This window comes from Condylostylus longicornis, unplaced genomic scaffold (genome assembly GCF_029603195.1).
Source record: "Condylostylus longicornis isolate FDR11 unplaced genomic scaffold, ASM2960319v2 ptg000022l, whole genome shotgun sequence".
Classification (NCBI taxonomy): domain Eukaryota; kingdom Metazoa; phylum Arthropoda; class Insecta; order Diptera; family Dolichopodidae; genus Condylostylus; species Condylostylus longicornis.
The window spans coordinates 3,551,126-3,568,020 of NW_026577991.1; the positions used below are offsets into that span (position 1 = coordinate 3,551,126).

Below are 16,895 nucleotides of genomic sequence, written 5' to 3' on the forward strand. Positions count from 1 at the left end.
CACAATGCAGCACAGTAGATTTTTATGTGCGGTTCTAAATTCACAAATCTAAAGAACAACATAATTTCTAAAAAAGTTTCTATTTTTAAGTTGACTAATTATAAGAGATTTTTACTTCGAATTTTGTTAAAAGCTCATATCGATAAAAAATTAATAAAGCTCTTATTGTATTTTGAATTCACGAGAACTTCTGTTTCAGGGATAATATTGTAAAATTTTGCATACACGAAGATTAAAAATTTCTCTAAAAATAAATTTTTAGTCTTACTTCATATAGTCGGTTTTAGTTTTAAGTATTCGAATTTCTGTTTTAAGTAAAATCTCTGTCAAAAATGATAGTCTTTAAGTCAAAAATTTTGTATAATCGACGAAAAGTTTAAATTTGTACTTATCTTAGGTTATGTACACACATACATTTATTTATTTATTTATATACTTACATATATACAAAAATAATTTATGAAAACGAAAACTTTTACTTTTAGCATTTGAAATCGGATCTTTGACCTTTTTTTTTAAAAAAAAGAAGCATCCCAAATTCATTCAATCCAAGTACATATTTTTAAAAGAACAAAATCTAAAAACGAAGAAGAAATGATAAAGTTAACAAGTTGAAGATAATTTTGTAAAAAAAAAAATCCTAAAACTGAAAAATATAAGAAAAGTTTTTCTTTCAAATATTGCAAAATGATGTGAGGTGAGTTTTGAATTACACAATATTCATACACACAAACAAAATTTTGAATTTATGAACACAAAGGTGTTAATTTTAGAAGAAATTGTTCTTGCTTATTTGCTTTTTCTTTGGATTTAACTTAAAATATTTAAAAATCTTTTTTAATATTTTATATATACACTAATAAATTATGAATAGAAAAATGAAAATTATAAAAACGTAAAAGAAGACTCAAGGTCATTGAATGATTTTTACTACACAGTGAAGTTTTACAAGCGTCATTAGATTATAACCAAAAATAAAGATATTTAAAATCAGCAGGTAACCTTTATATATTGAATTATTGAGCAAGACGAAAATATTGTTAACATCAAAATTAGTTCTAATGAAATCTAAAAATTTTCCCTTAGTTATTTTTAAGAAAAATTCCACTAGCATTAGTTTATTTTGCTTGGTTTGTACAATTTTGGTATGCGTACTTTTTACTATCTGCCACTCACGAGCGGTTATTATAAATAAAAACACTTCATATACACCTAGAGAAAATAAGTTACAAGTGTCAAATCGTATTTTCTTGGCAAACAATTAACAGATTGTTGAAAACGCGAAATTACTTGTAATTGCTCACTGAACTCTAATATTTGTTGAATTAAATTAATTTGTATTAACCAATATTTTTATTTCTGCACACGTTTTTCCAGCTGTTGCTAATTTTTTGGCGATTGTTTGCCTCTATATAAGTCGTGGTCCATGTAAGTGGACTTTACTGATTCCTGATCCGTAATCTGCGTTAGTTGTGTGTTTGTTATTCGTCTGGGCCAGTGTATGTTGCAAATAACTCGCAGGCACTTGTTTAGCATTGTTTGCAGTTTCTCCTTCTTATAATTGCCATAAAATTTCTCTGAGTCTCGTTTATTTTAATCTTCTTTCAAAGAGTTTAACTTAATTGTTCTGCTATTGCATATACTTGAACAAAGTAAGAAGAGAGAATTTTAAGTTCATTCTCACAAAGTAAGAAGAGAGAATTTTTAAGCTCATTTTAAAAAACAAGGCAGCAAAATTATTTTTTTATTTAAAAATGCTAATGTAAATAAAGAACTGAAGAAACAAAAAAATAAGAACAAAAAATTTTTTTAAAATATTGAGGAATTGGAAAAAATAATTCCAACTGACAGGAGAGTACCACTTTTTTTTTTTGGTTTTCCTCCTGTCTATTTTAAAATTTTACGAACATATTCCAATAATGCACGAAAAAAAAATGAAAATTTTCAAATCATTTGAGAATTTTTTTTTAAATTTCTGTAAAGGTTTTTTTATTTTATTTTTTTTTTTTATATTTAAAATTTAATAAAGAGAACTATAGAATGATTATGACTTTTGTTTCTCCCGCACCTAAGGCGCTGCTGTTTGAAACTCGTATTCAATTTTAAATGATGATGCGATTTACAAATTCGTAACTTTAAGGTCGGTGCGGTATTTTTCAAAAAAAAAATTTTGTAAAAAAAAGGAAATTTCATAAAACTTCATATCAAGTTTCCTTTTTTACAGGAATTTATAATGAAAACAACAATAATATTTATGTATGTATGTGTTGAATTTTTTTAAAAAAATTCAAATTTTGTTGATTTCTTTTGATGAAAATTTTTTAAAATTTTTTTGTATTTTTCATTTTGGTTTAGATTAATAGACTTCAAGTACAGTGATTTGATGTTCTGGAAGATTTCACCTTTTATTTTACCGTTTTACAAAAGAGAAGAACGGATCCTTGTTATTATCCTGAATAAACAACCAAGAAAATTATTTTATAATGCAAAACCGTATACATGAATATGTTCTGAATGTATGATATTTTATGTAGTCTATATGAATTTAAGACGTAGAATGTTTGTACATATTTTAAATCTAATTATATATGAATGATGTTATACATGTTTAAAGTGATTTAAACCACCATGAACGTGCCATTTGGATAGAGAGATTTTTTCTTTGTTTTTTTCTCATGTTTTTTAAAAGTTTTTTTTTTCAGTGTTCTTATGTGTGTATTGGTAAATATTATTGTAAGGATTAACGTTATTTTACTAACAAAAAAAAAAGTAGAAAACCTCAGGAACAGAGAAAATCGTATACGTTAATAAAATATATTACTTTCACCTGCTCTTGTTACCTTAAATATACATGCAATATGTGTTACATGAAAATGTTAAATAAAAAGGAAAAACATGAAATGAGAACTTGACTTATTTTGTATGCCACTGTACAAGATAAAATAAATTTTCAAAGCACTATCATATTCTTTTCATGTATTAATGTTAATATATTTGATTTGGTACTAGGTTTGTAATCGCTTATTGAAAAAACTTGTGGTCGATTAGGTTAAAAGTGTTATTATATTTTGCTCAGTGTTTAGTAACAATTTATTTAAGCTCAGTGTTTGGTAATAGTTTAAATTAAAGTTGGTTTGGATCCCCGGATACAGTCGAACTGTAAGGTGGACGAGTTTGCGAGACATGTAAAAACACTTGAAATTTTCCCTAATAAAAAGGAGTTGGATATGCCTTTAGGCGTCCATAGGCTACCGCTACGTAACACAGGAGTATAGCAGACTAACCTCATCTGAAAAAGTGCAACGCTACGAGATGTAGTCTTGTTCGGAGCTAGCGAACTCCGGACGGTGGTTTCATGGGTCTCACTTCTTTCATTTTGAAGGTGCCATAGGTAACTAAAGACATGGCACGTTAGTGTGGTGAACGGTTAATTTACTGAATAATTTTAAACTTATATAGAATAGTTCTAACCTATTCCCTTCTCTTAAGAAATTGTTGAACAAGTAAAATACTGAAGGTTAAATAAGGCTGCGTATAGAATAATGAAAATGTTTCAAACTTAAGCAAAATAGCGGAATTCTTGTTTTCGGCTTGTATAGAACAAAATGTTCGTGGTGCTAAATATAATGTTGATTATTTTCTCCGCGAACACCATATAATGATAACTCTGACTTAAACAGAAGACTATTCTTACTTCAATCACGAGTTAGGAGTGGGGGCGGGGGCAAAAAAAATTTAATTTAATTTTGTATTATTCCAAATTAATAATCTAAATAAATAATTTCAATTAAAATTATTAAAATTAATTGAAAGCCTTATATTTCAAGTGTAAATAATGGTAAATGTTTCATTGTAACCATTAAACAGAAGTACTTTCCATTAATATTTAATTATAATAAATCGCTGTTCTATAAGGCGATTATTTACAAAAAAAAAATTAAGTTGAATTGTTATAAAAATAATTTATTTTTTTTTTTAAATTCTATTTAAATTATTAAATTTTTCCATCCGGCATTGAAATATTTATTATATAAATGGGTGTTTATTGTAATTATTATAGCAATTGTTAATTCTACTTATTTGTTTAATATATTTTAATACATAAAATATCCTTGCGGTGTGGTATATTGGGTTTGAAATAGAAAATGACAATAAATACTGTTAATAATATTAAATACTACATAACATGTACATGTGTATGTATACTAAAATAATTATACAGGGTAATTCACCAATAAGTTAGAAGCCGTATACCACCGGGTTAAGGGTGGAAAATGAGTAAAATTTTTATTTGGAACATAGTTTTTTGCTATATCTCCTGTACTGCAAAAGATTTTTTAATGCTTAGCGACTAAAATTAAAGCTTAAGCAGCTGGGAAGTTTCAAAAAATTTATAAGAAATTATCAGCACAAAAAAAGTAGAAAAATAAAAAATGAGGAAAATTGGAATTTTCCTAAGGTTTTAATGCTTGTATTTCCGAAAAGCATTTAAAATCAAGTGACTTGCTGTTCTTCATTTAAAGCTCTCTTAAAGCTCTTTTAAAAACTATTTGTTTGAAACTTCTATCTTTTTGGGAACGGAAGTTATGTGCAAATACACTTAAGTATGTTAAAATATCGCCAAATTTTTGTGAAATTTCTGTAGCTCGAAAACGGTTCCGATTTACACTATGTTCCGAAAAAAAATTTTATATATTTTCGACCCTCTACCCGATGGTATATGGTTCCTATACTTGTTGATGAACCACTCTGTATATGGGAAAAAATGAAAAAACTTTGCATTATTAAAAATAATTAGCACTGATCAAGTACAAAAAAAAAAAACAAAACAAATCTAGAATAATAAAGTTCGATTTCCGGATTCGAATAATAATAATCAATTTTACATTTCAACTTAATCATATTCACTTATTATATAACAACACAATTATAACATTGGTGTACTATTTACATATTATCAGGATATTGAATTACAAATATCATCACATACTCACACATATTTACTTTATATTGTAAAATTATGCAGAACTAAAATAAATTAATATGAATTAATAATATTTTGAAAATAAAGTTCAGAATTAAAATTATTTTGCTTATTCTCAATGTATTATTCTCTATTTATATAGGTTCTTTTATTCAATGATTGATAATTAGGTTCTGTTTCTATAATTAAATTCTGTTTCTATACTGAATACGATTCCAGTTGAATTCCAATAAATATTATTTAAATATTTCATAATTTTCAATTAGAAATCTAGAAATTTACCAAATAAAGATTTAATTCAGGCAAGTATAGAAGATTAAAAAAAATTTAAAGAGGAACAAGCTGGTTTCTTTGAAAAACATTAAGAATCATTGCAAAGCTTATCCCACTTAAGTAAATTTTATCATCTCGCAAATTTCGTACGGTTGTTTATTGCAATGAAGCGCGAAAGCATATGGGAAGCATTAATGAAGAAAAGAATTTTTAGAAAAATTCATTGGCATGACAAAAACACTGAAACAAGAGTTACTAATCTTGCTATAGTGGAAAATTGAAAGAAACGAGTCAGTTGTCATAATCAAAGTAGACAAGCATGGCCACTCTCTTTCAAGTACTTTCCAAATATTGTTCGATTTAAATAGGTAAATAATTAGGAATATTATACAACACTTTTATAAAACTGATATTGTTAGGAAAAAGTAAATCTAGTTCACGAAATCACGCCAGTATAAAAAATGTACTGATGTTACAAAAATAAATGTCTTAGGCAGTAAGCAGATTTCATATATAGAAGTAGGAGAAACTAATATAGAAATTTGAAAGAGATAATAAATGAAGTGTCGCTATAAATAATAAGAAGATAATGATGTCGATTGATTAGAATGGAATTCTTGATTTTGGGTACTTATAAAACAATTACAAAGTAATTGAGTGAAATAAAGAGCCTATTTGGAGGTCCAACAAAAAAGAAATAGCTTGAGTTTGTGCTACCACTTCATAAAGTAATTAGAAAATTTTAATACATGCGATTTTACAAGACGTCGTCCTATTCCGTCTCATAAAAAATTTTTCATTATTCGCACAAAATATGTATAGTAAATTCGTACCACAGTTGAATAACGATACCGGACCTAATTACTGGACTAAGTTTTAGTTTATTTTATGCTGACAAATAATTGAGTTTTATGTGTATTTTATAATTATAATTATAATGTTATAATTTTAACACATATTATTTCAATATAGGGTTTGAACCCCTTCCTCTTTTTTTTTATATATGTGCTACTTATATTGAATTTATACAAATCTCATATTATTATGTACGGATTAATGTACTTACATTACAAATTATACACATAAAAAAAAAATCATTAATATTTTATTTCATGAAAAATAAATTCTCAAATTCTAATGAAATTCTAATGAAAAAAAAAATCCAATATATTTTTTTTTCTCAGCAAGTATTCCATGTACGAGTACGTTAAGGATTTTTATATCATTATTATTGAAATATAATTACAAAAAAAAAATTATTATAATAAAATAGGAAATTTTAGCAGGAAACAGGATTTTACGTAAATACAGTAAAATTAATGATAACGAAGAATGTGTAAAATTAGATTAGGAAGTAATTTTCAAAGTAATTTACAAAATATAAATTATTATACATATCAACTTATATAACACATACACATATGTGTGTAAGCAGTATATAATGCTACATATACGTTCAACAAACGTAAGAGTAAACTTATACGTACTTATGTATAAGATATTTAATTTTTATTTCAAATTAAATTATAAAGTATTTTTTCATTAAATTCCAACTTCTTGGAAGAAAAAAAAAGAAATTAACTCAAGTTTGTAGGATTAATCACTAATCGCATATATGTACGTGATAAGTAAAAATGAATGAGTTCTTTTCATCAAAAAAATATCATATGAAGTATTTCTGTGCAAAAAAAGGATTAACTGCAACCATTGTCGACTAAATACAAAATTAAGTTGATATTATTCCATACCCAGCAAGACTGGTTTCATTAAAAATTGATTATTCTAGTTCTGATTTTACAGATCTTCGCCAAGTGCGTCCGGTTCTTCTTGAACCTTGTGGGTTCTACTCTAGCCTCATTCTAGTGATATTAGTGGGCTTTCTAAAAATGTGTCCAATCCGCCTCCAGATTCTTCTTAATATTTGTCTATCGATAGGTTCCTCGCCTACATTATCCTATCGAATATGTTAATCGGAATGTTCGGATTTTAATATTAAGCCAAGTTTCGCTACCGTACAAGAGAATCGATTTTACACCAAATTTTATTCTAAACTTGGTCGTTCTGAATATCTAGGTACTTCTCCATAAGGATTAACGATTCTCGTCTGCCAAACGCTGCTCTCACTTTTTTCAGTTTGTTGCCTATATTTAGCCGAAATTTAGCCGAAACCAGGAGCTGCTGATGAACTCTGTTTGTTGGTTGTTGAGATCCAGATTTTTTGTATTAGTGAAGTTTATTTTCATCGCCTTAATTTTGGGTATGTTTATTTTTACACCAATATGCCAGGTAAGTTATTCAAGTTGTTTTAGTTTGCTCTGTATATCACTGATCTTGTGGGAAAGAAGGCAGATGTCATTTACGTAATCTAAATGTTTCAGGTGTTGGGCGAGATTCAAAATTATGCAGCTTCTCTGTGAGCAGGCGACTTTTAGTATGTTACCTAGCACGATTGCTATGCGATGTCAAAAAGAAATGAAAATGTCACAGAGAATGGTAACCCTGTTTGACACCTGATTGGATAGCGAATAGCACGTTTTTCCTTTATGTATTACCGCGGGCTCGAGTTCTTCATACAACGCTCGAATCATGCGGATTGTTTTTGTCTTCTTGAAGTCGATGAAGAGCGTACGTGTGTGGTGTTTAGTACTCTATTGACTGTAGGTTAAGTTTGCCTGTCTTCTGATTAGGTACTACCATGTATTTCCTCGTTGGACGTATACGTTATGATTCTGATTGCTTCAAGGTATTGCTTTCATATTTCCAGCTGGGTCTTCTCATTTTTCAGTTGGTTGCCATTTCAATTTCTGGCCCGGTTAGATGGCCCGGTTAGATATATTATTTGCGGTACTTTACGCCAACAATTATAATATTAAATGTTAAAATAAAATAGTTTGCTATGTTCTTTATAGGTTGAAGTCAGTTTTTTTCATTTCTCTAAAATTATATTAAATTTAATTTTAACGTCTATAAACTTTTATCTTTTAACTCTTGAAATTGAATTTGATTTTTATTTTGATTGATCGCAACGAATAAATTATTTTACCATTTTTTTTTGCTCTCTCTTCGTGGAGAAATGAATATTATAATAATTTAATTTATTAGTAACATTCTATTTGATAAGTTTATTATAATTAAATTAAATTTATAATAAAAAAATTTTTTTTAATAAATTTAAAAAAAAAGTTCGTATATTTGTTCCAGCATGGGTTTTTTTCTGATTTCCCGGAAAAAAATGTGGGGAAAAATCAAATAAAAATTATTATGAATGTGAGTATGAGATTTTGCTTTTTAGTACCTATACATAATATGATTTTTATAACATTTTCCCTATGTTCCTGTACATTTATTCCATCTGTTTTATAAACAAATTCATCTACACGCCATATAAAATATCCTTAGTTTGCATTTTGATTTATGATTTGGGTTAGTTGAGGGTTAAGCTATTATACTTCATTAATTTATAAATAAAAGTTTTTCGTTTTATTTTTGTATGTATATTGAAGAAAAATATAATCCTCGATAATATTATATATTTAACATATGTGTACGTTTATGCACACACAGATGTTTAAGTATATTATGAATGTTATAGATATTATCGAATATACAAGAAGGAATAAGTAATTTCACATGAGAATATTAAAAATATTCTAAAATAAAAAGCTTAATTCTCCTTATTATATGCAATGTGTGTGTATGGTTAATAAAATATGAATTCTAATAAATGATTCTAAATATAAGTGATGAAAACCGCTATCATCATAAAATTTATTATTTTCTAAAAAAATTTGCAGTTATATAGAGGAATTTCGAAATAGAAAGTGTTTTCCTATAACTTTGATTACTTTTAATTGAATATTAAAATTTTTTCAATTCATAATAAAATTTATGTAGTTTAATTGAATTTAAAAATTTTAATGTAAAAGTGTTAATTTTTTTCATTAAAGATGATAATATTAAAGTGAATTTTTTTTTAGCAGAAATCGTTGATTTTATACAAGAAATACAAATTATGTAGTGAAAAATTAAATTTAAAATATTTTTGCATATTTTTAGGGGTACGATTGCACGATAATTTTAAGTGCAATTTAATTGTTTTAACATTGACTAACATTGAGCAAATTCATGAAGCCATGCATAGGATGTTCTCGAATATTTGAGCGTACATTGGCAGTTCTTGGGTTTAAACCAAATATCTTCAACAGTGGCCATTCAAAGAAAGCTCAATTGTTATAACACTTTGCGTCTGTTAACATTGTGAGGTAGCTTGAAAAATAAAACTGTCATTTCGACTGGATTTCAAATATGTAGTTCTAAGATTGAGGTCTTGAGGAAGTGGCTTTTCCAAAACGCAGCCATTCTTGTGATTTATTGTAGCCATCCCACGCTCTTGCCTATATTATCCCAGTCCCAAGTATAAAACTGCAGTTATTTCAAAAGGAATTTAATAACATTTCCTAAGTGCTTAGGAAACTCATTTCAAAACAGTTGTGGCATTTGAGAGCCAACTGAGCCGTCGTATCGAAATGGATGTTTGCGGTGGTTTCATCACTGTCTCCACAAAATCTAGACAAGGCGGAATCCGATTTTCCCAGCTTATACAGGTGATATTTTGTAATGGCACTAACTCGGTTTCTATCCCTTCCCAACGACTTCGCAGTTAAGTTTCTTGAGCGTGATTGAAAAAACACCTTTGCATGTCTGAATTACACTCACTTCTTTTTGATATCGCATAGCAATTTCTTTTTTGTTTCCTTGAAAACAATGAACGTCATTTTTAAAAATTCGGAAACAAATATGAGCCTCTCATAAGTTGTCTGAATTTTTTTGCATTTCGATTTATTTTCCAAATTTTTATGAAGTCATTTTGAGTAAATCAACTTTAATAAATATTATACTTAGAAAACAGGACTTGAACTAAAGTACTGTCTTAATTAGTTAAAGGAAGTGATAAAAATCAATTAGTTTAAATTTTGTTTTTCTTGCGTTTTCCTTTAAATCAAGTCTATTAGTAAGATTTTTATGTCATTTTGTTTTATCTTCTTTCCTTAAAAAACTTTTATTTTAAAAGGACACAATCTATAAAATGTTTTCAATTATCTTACATTATCATTCTAGTCATATAATTTTTAACTTTTTATAAGTTTTGATAACATGCGGTTTTTATTACTTTTGAAATTTTCTTAAGTTTTTATTTAAAATTTTTGTTTTTTCTTATAAGAGGACCCAATAAAATAATATTAGAGAACTGAAAGATAAAAGAAATTTTTTTAATTTTAGTTAGACATGTGTGTGTGCACTTGCATACTCGTATTTTGAGTGTGTAGTCCGGAAACTTTTTGTAATAAACTTTTGAAAAAGTTGCACATTTCTATGAGAATGTGCACTATATTCGTAGTTTTATGTTTAGAGTTTAACATTTGGAATACGAGTATCGATGAGAATATTTTTATGACCCAGATAGACAAAAAATCAATTTTTAATTAAAGTTTATCTTATTTTAATTTAATCATATTTGTTTGCAATACTTTATTTACTTTTTAACTTTTAATACTTTCCTTAATTTTGTTTGTTTAGTAGCAACTAAATAAAGATTTAAGTCGCAACTAGAGTGTGGTTGATTTTAAATAACTTTCAAAATTTTCAAGTAGACTGCGTCACATAAGGAATCCGATTTCTCTCTAACGGGAGAATATCAGTGCTGTAATAGGGGGTCTGACGGGACATTGTCTGATTGACGAACATTCAAGAAGGATGGGCTGAAGCGAAAAGAAAGAGGAAATGGTGACCCGCTTCCCATGTTAATGTTCGGCGCTGGCGAACTCCAAGTAGAGATTTTTTGGGTCTTAGTCGGTCAGAAATGTTAGGGATTTCAGCCGATTTTTGAGGAGTTTGGACTAATTCGAATTATGGGAGGAAAAGGAGAGATCCGGCGGTGCTACAACGAGCTAAAGTGGCCTTGATGAATCGTTCGGTGGCCGCTATAATAGTTCAAAGCAATCATAATTCACACTGTTTTGGAAGGCACAAATATTTGCTTTTCCCCAAAAAATTTACAAAATAATCAAATCATCTTAGCTTCCTCAACTTTTTATCTCACTTCTCTGATTATAATAAATTTAATCCGCTTGAATAAGTAATATCATCTCATATTAATTAAAAAGTTTAAAGTTTAAATAACTTGAGCGTTAAAATAAATTTTATTTTGTCAAATATTCTATAAAAAAGAAAAACAAATTATAAACGCATTATGTATGTGAATAACTTATTTATAACGAAATCATAAAGTGAAGCTCACATTCATAAAGTAGTAGTCATAAAGTGACTAGTATCGTAAATAGTTTTCTTAAAATTTTTTGATCTTTTTGAAAATTCTTTACATTTAACAAGTTTAAACAAAACTTTTTTACATTTGCCTTGTGTTAAATAAAATAAAGCTAAAAAATAATTACACTTTTAGAACACACTTGTGGAAATAAGTAAGAGTGACAAGACTAACAAGGGCACAAAGATCATAAATATAATATGGTGTTGTTGTTGTGTTCCTTTTTATTTTTTTTGTGCTTTACCTCAAAGGATATTAACCATATATGTAAAGTTTTTGTTATATTGTGTATATGTGTGTGTTAATTAGTAAAAAGATAATGTATATAACAGTTTATAAAGAGAGAAAAAAAAATTTCGTTTTTTATATACTCGTATTTTTAATGAGATAAAAGAGTACTTCTCTTATTTTTTTTTTTATTCAACAAAAAAAAAATGTTATGTTTATATAGAAATAAAGAGAGCAACTTAATTGTATAATTTTCTCGATCCGTTGTTGGCAGGACTTTAATTTTTCTACTGTAGTTTAAGGTGGTTACAATTTAATTAAGTAAAAATAAATAAATTATTAATAATCTTAATTATAAAAGTTAAGTTATACGAATTCATTTATGTGATGGATTTCGTCGGGAGTAGTACTGAAGATGCCTATATCATTTAGGCTGGATACCCGTATTTGTTACCCCAAATCGTGCAGTCTGCAATTAACAATTCGGTTTCAAACCTACAAAATTGACAAAAAAAAATTACAGTCGAATTTAGTACGCCTTCTGGAAGAGTGTGATGCTCTCACTAGTATATGAGAAGAAAAATACTATAGGGTGCTTCACTTTCACGTCGGCGGACTTGCGGTTTTTCGGGTTTCATGCTCGAGCTCATCCCCGCACACATAGCTGTGGGCACTCCGATTGTACTTATTCCGATAATTTATTCGGATTTAATTTTCACTGAACAATATGTTGGTTTCATATTTTTGAAATTCTTTCCACAAGGACACTAAAAAAAAATAATAAAAAATTGTGTAACTTTTCTGCCCCATATACTTAAATAATTTTACCTCAATTTTCTATATGGAACGGGACTGGACGGTTACAAGTAAAGAAAGATAAGTGCTTCCTCATTTTTTTATTCTTTTTTTCTTTACTGTTCTCTCTAAATAATTAACGTCAACGTTATAACATTAATTACACTTTATAGTAAGTAGAGTGTAAATGCAACCTGTTAATACTCGTACTTACCTGTAAAATAACTTAATTGACGTGAGAATTTTTTTTTTACTTTCCCGTTTCTGTTTTACTTAATATTAATGCATGTACGTCATATTCATATATAAATTTATTATTGTTTTGGTTATTTATCAGGTTGTTAGATATTCGTGTAGGTTATATAGGTATATATAAAATGGTTACAAAAATATGATAAGCATAGTTTGCAATGCATTAAAAAATTAAAAATTATTTAAATTTTTAAATGGCTTTTTTATATAACTAATTTATAGTGAAATATCCTTGGGGTTTTGCATACGTCATTTATATAATGAAGTTATTTGAAATATAAAGTTAACATATGAACTTGAAATGTTGTGCCAAAAAAATTATTTAATTTATAACTACTAATTAAAAAAATATACTTGAATTTCACTGTAAAACTTTGTCTCAAGGCTTTATTAATAGGTTTTCGCCTCTCAAGGAAGTTGATTTGTTCCGGTAGATAGTTTTCGGGATTTATATTGCATGCGGGGTGTTGTCGAATGTTAATCTAGTGGTTAACGATGGGCCTTCTTGATGGCCGAGTGCATGGGCTTCGCGTTAATAAACGGGCGGGGACTAAGAACTAAGATCCACATCATAGTTGATGTGATTTCAATATAATTCCCTCCGGTGCTCAATAACATTTTTTTTAATGAATTCAATTTTAAATTCAATTATTACATTGGTTGCTCATAAATTATAATAAAATTGAATACATAATCGGTTTTACATGTTAACAATAAAATTATAACGAAATATATTTAATTTTCTTTATTAATTATGTAACATGCTCTCGTATAAATGCTATAATAACATCAAAGCGATGATTTATATTGGTCTAAATTATGTTCAATATTAGTATTGAATATTATAATTATCCTTTAAATAATAAACCTATATAAAATATTTTATGCGTTTACCTTTGCTATGATCTCATTTATTTCGCGGGCAAATTTTATTTATGTTAATAGCTAAAACCATTTACATAGTTAAAATTGCACTAATTATTATGCAAATAAAAATCAGAATATTCAATGCTTGTGTAAAATTGGCACTACTGTATGGCTTTGAAATAAATAACAAACAATGAATTATGCTCTATTAAGCACCAAAAACATATAAACGAAAACTATAAAAGAAATGATTGGAACACACGTCCGAATAATACAATGGTCAGGCAGGTATTAAATCGGAACCCATAGGGAAAAACGAGATTTGGTAGACCCCGTAACACTTAACTACAAAACACACTTAAGTAGACTGAATCAAATTGAAAATGTTTTCCAAAAATAAAGTACTTAGCCTAAAACAGAGTGCAATTCAAAGAATTTGTTAAAGCCCTACGGTACCACTGGCAATGAACAATGGAGATAAAATGTAATATACAAAAAAATTCGAGATAAAGCCAGAAAAAATAAGAAATTGAGTCAGAAAACACATTCAGAAATTATTCAAAAATTTTTCATATTATGCAATGCATTTTCACATTCGGAGTACCATGGCTATACTTTTCAAAAATTTTGACAAAAATCCCATATTTTTCATATATGTAACGTATGTATTCCTATTGAGTCACCACATACATGTTTGTTAAAAAACCTTCAGTATGCCTAAAAGCGGATACAAAGTCAAAATATTATAAATAATTTTATTTTATCTTCTATTTAAAACATCACGTAATTTTTAATCGAATGTTACCTTCATCTTAACAAGTAATCGAATGGCAATGAATGAAAAATTTTCAATGACTCAATGACAAAACAAGCATATAACCATTCTAACACTGTCTAGAATCTATACAATCTAGAATCTAGATAGTGTTTTCATTAAGAGCTTGCTAACGAATCCTATGTTTGTTATTACTTTAAATTTTTATTCAGTAAATTTAACATCATTCTTTTTATATTTTTTGATGTGTTTATAATGAAAAGAGAAAGGATATTTCAAAAAAAAAAAGTTAACAAAAATATTATCATATAGGAATGACATATGTATCCTGTATGTTGTATCCTGTGTGAATATTATAATCTTTTCCAATGATATTGATGAATGGGTTGTTTGCAAAAATAAAAATACGCTTATGTTACTATTTTATTTTTTTCTCTCTTCAAATATATATGGGTCACAACCACAACTATTATAATTTTTTTCTCTATATGCAAGTTCATTATGAATAGTAGGGTACAATGGTAGTAGTATTTGGTATATTTACTCTGTATATAATAAAGATATTAAAAGAGAAAACTAAAATAATAAGAAAAAAAAAAAAAACAAATAATTTTCTTGATATATGATTATTGATTTTCTTATTTCCTTGCAATTTGTATATCTTTAGACTTTAAGGTCTAAAACTATGTATGGTAAACAGAAAATTTTTGATCTGAAAATAGAATAATTAAGTCAAAAGAAAAAGAAATGCTCTATCTAAAATCTAATATACTTTTTTTTCTTATTTTAAATTTTCGAATGAAAAACTAATATTTTTCTAGACTTTGTAATAAAAGTGGAAAAAAAAAGAAAAAAATCACTCGTACTCACATAAAATTCTTTGAAATCATTTACATTTGCTTATAGTTAAAGGCTCTTTCTTCAATTAATAGAATGTAGCAGTATTGAAGAACTTATAAGGAAAATTGTACTGGAAAAAGAGTTACTTCAAAAAAAAAATCCTTGATACTGTGCTAGTGTGCGCCAATGTATCTGATCTGAATCCTTTGCATAGTGGAATGTATATGAAAACATCAAAAGAATTAATTTGTGCATTTGCATATTGTAAGGATGATTATAATTAGATTATTTTTCGTTTTCTTCGAATAATAGTGAAGTTGAAATTAAAATGAAGTTAAAATAGGAATTTCTTTTGTATACGTGTACATAAATAGTTTGAATAATAAGTTTAGAACTCTTTTGAGCTGTGTAATTTACATTTGCTCGTTTTAGAATGTTCTTTGAGTTGAAATTTCCGGTACAGCTTATATAACAGCTTGTTATATAAATCTCAGATTATTATTTAAATAATATTGGAATTAATCATTTAATATTACAGAATATGTGCTCATGGCGTATACCTATAGAAAAATATTTAACGAAGAACTAAACCGCTGACAATCTGAATATAAAAATTTGATCCTGATAAAATCGAACCTGCGGAGCCATTCCGGAGTAAATTGTTATTGGATACATGTTTAAAAAATCTCTTGTAAATTATCTTTATTAGTTTTTAAAATATTTATTTAAAATAATCTCTTTAAATGGTATATGGCAGTAATCCGAACCCGTTACCCGAGATGATCTAATTATAATAATATTCGCTTTCTAATTACAATAACCTTCAGCAGAAAAGAAATAATTTGTGGAAATTTGGTATGGTGTTTACTTTATTAGTTTTATTGAGTTACCGCATGGGATCCAGGTGGTCAGGCAGGTGGATGAACATGTCTAAATCAACACAGATTTGTACACTGAGCAAGAATATATATGTCAAAACCGCAGAAGACTCTTTGCAGTTATTACGAATTCCTTTTAAAAGTTAATATACCCTTAACGTAGGGTACAGGGTATAAAAATTATTCACTATTTTAGCAACACAATAAATTTATTTTGTAAAGTAATAAAATAAAAACAATAGTTTCCAATTAAATTGATAAAATCAAGTCATATTTTTTGATTCTGATGGTTTTTTCCAATCACTATTAAAAATCATAAATTTTTTTAAAAATGGTGAATGAATCAAATTTTATGTTGCTGGTTACATGCTGATTGTTTCAAAAAATAGCTGAGAAAAGCTAAACAAAAACGATATAATTCACACATATACATGCACATATAAATTATACACTTTTTATTAAACACATGTATAGAAAAGAGAAAGAGTATATAAAAATATAAAAAATAAATGGTATATAAAATTAAAAATAATGTTGATTCAGTAAAATTTTCTTTTTTATCTTTCATCAAAAACAATAGGGTTCATTCTATATAATTTGTTATACAATATAATTAAAATAATCGAATAAAATATTTTTTATTATCGATTTATTATTTTTCATTTCTCATTCATAAAT

The 16,895-nt window shown here is 27.3% G+C and overlaps 1 protein-coding gene across 1 annotated transcript in view; it reads left to right on the plus strand.

The window, feature by feature from the left end:
• Positions 1-620: 620 nt before the first annotated feature.
• Positions 621-16,895, plus strand: part of LOC129606777 (uncharacterized protein DDB_G0283357) — an 88,704-nt gene continuing 72,429 nt past the window's right edge. The window contains exon 1 of the mRNA XM_055517323.1: positions 621-697. The gene's annotated coding sequence lies outside the window, so the exon portion shown is untranslated. The remainder of the gene's footprint in view (positions 698-16,895) is intronic.